We start from the raw sequence: 2,534 nt of genomic DNA on the forward strand, positions 1-2,534 counted from the left end.
GTTGCTTCCGAGTGGCTGACGCATGGGACCAGGTGATCCTGTCAAATCCCGCATTAGTCCCACGCAATGTACGTGGCGAAAAAGGTGGCCCGAAAATCGAGGCATCACTGTTTATCCGCTCCGCCCGCTTCGGCGCTCCCCGTCCCGCGCGCTTCCCCGAAATTTCATATCCCGTGAAATCCGGGATATGCAGCAGTCAATCGCGCCAAAGATCCCACGCTCTAATTCAGCACTGGGCAGACGATGCTAGGAGTTCAGTCGACAACTCTCTGAATGGATTAAGACGACCGAGTTGACACTGAAGTACAAACGTGAGTTTTTACCTCTTGCAGGACACGCTCACGAAAGCGCAGAGCTCAAAACAATTTCAACTTCAACCGACTTTTTGCTCAAACCTTAATCCATTCGGGGGCTACTGATGAGGATACAGACCTAGGGTAGGGTCATAGGCCTGTCCTATACATCCTTCCCAAGGTCCCTAACCTAGAGGATAAGAAGTCCAAGAGACAACAAGAGACCCCCTAGTCAAAGATGTCGAGTGCAATCCACTCGACAATCATGTCACTCGAGAGTCCTCGTACCTATTGTCACTCGACCACCCAAGGAATCACTCGGCCAACCGAAGACCCAGAGTCACTCAGCATTATAACGGGCAAGCGTTCCTCCATAGTCTTTAAGGTTATCAATAGCATTAAGGCTGGCGTTACCTGTAATGCCCCTACTTTATGTACAATAAGCCCCTTGTAATGGAGGATGGCTGGGGTCCTGGCACACTCTATATAAGCCACCCCCCTCCTCTAGGACAAGGGTTCGCACCCCCTGTAATATCACACACATAATCCAATCGACCGCCTCCGGGTACCGAGACGTAGGACTGTTACTTCCTCCGAGAAGGGCCTGAACTCGTAAACTTCGTGTGTACACCTTCACCATAGCTGACATCTTGCCTCTCCATACCTACCCCCCTTTCTACTGCCAGTCTTAGAACCACGACAGGGCCCATGCGAACACGAGCGGCGGAAGGAAACAAATATCTCTGCCTCTCTCCAGGTCCTCCTGGTAATAGCACCCCAGATCCACAAACTTGTTCAGAATGTGATGTTTTAGTTAAGACTTGTAAAATGTTACTAAGGACTCCTACAACTTGACACCCTATGTGATGTTTTGGTCCACAGCCAATCACAGCATGACAAGTGGCAGTCCAGAGGGTGGTCCAGTCAGCTTTGGCAATTTTGCACAAAGGCCCCTGCCATTTAATCGATTCGACCTGCACTACACCCCACTTGAATTAAATGCCACATGAGTTTTACAGATCCGTTCGACCTCTCCCGCTTTCCTATCGGGGGAGACAGTGTGGTGGCGATTTGGTGATCACCCTTGTCATGGCGCCGTCGTCGCCGGAGTTCGCCGGTGGGATGGAGCCACCTCCTTCCGCTCATCTCATCCGGTCGTTCGGCGTCATCCCACCGAACTATGGTGAGCTCCTGTCCCCTCTTCCGCCTCTTCCTTGTTCTGCTCGTGCTCTGTTTCCTTGTCTTCTATATGTCGTCGCCGTTCGCATCAGGCCCGCCACGTCGGTGTGTCTCACGGTGGTGTGCTTGTTGAATGCTATTGGTTTTTTCTTATGGCAGTAAAGCTAGGGTTTTGGCCTAGTCGGTTAGATTAGGTTAGGTTTTAGCGTCGCAAAGTCTTGGGTTTGGCCTGACAAGTGGTTCTTCTTTTTCGTTCATATGTTAGCTTGATAGACGCAAGCTGTAGTTTGGTCCTCCATTTATGTGCACCGAAAGCAAATATGACAATAGTGGATTGTGTTCATTGCCACCAAATTTAGTTGTCGAATATTAATGCTTACTTGTGCAATGGTTATGCTCATGTTTCAGGTGTTAGTGATGCCACCAGTTGGTTTTGTTCAATGGCAGCAACTTCAGTGAGCTCAAGTCTTGCTTTTTGGAGATTTCATTGAATTTTTCAGTTAACTGTAGTTATCTGAATTTTGTCAGTTAACTGTAGTTATCTAAATTTTGTTAGTGCACTGTAGTTATTCACAATGTTTCCAGTGCACTATAGTTAACTGAACATCTCAGTTAACTGAACTTCTCAACTAACTGAATTTTACTGTTAAGTGTATACTATTGGGGAACGTTGCAGAAAATTAAAAATTTTCCTACGGTTTCACCAAGATCCATCTATGAGTTCATCTAAGCAACGAGTCATGGGAGAGAGATTGCATCTACATACCACTTGTAGATTGCGTGCGGAAGCGTTCAAGGGAACAGGGATGATGGAGTCGTACTCGCCGTGATCCAAATCACCGATGACCAAGTGCTGAACGGATAACACCTCCGCGTTCAACACACGTACGGAGCGGATGGCGTCTCCTCCTTGTTGATCCAGCAAGGGGGAAGGAGAGGTTGAGGAAGAAGGCTCCAGCAGCAGCACGACAGCGTGATGATGGTGGAGAGGCAGTACTCCAACAGGGCTTCGCCAAGCACTCGACGGAGGAGGAGAGGTGTTGGGGAGGGGAGGGGCTGCGC

Source organism: Triticum dicoccoides, chromosome 1B (genome assembly GCF_002162155.2).
Source record: "Triticum dicoccoides isolate Atlit2015 ecotype Zavitan chromosome 1B, WEW_v2.0, whole genome shotgun sequence".
In the NCBI taxonomy this organism is placed as follows: Eukaryota; Viridiplantae; Streptophyta; class Magnoliopsida; order Poales; family Poaceae; genus Triticum; species Triticum dicoccoides.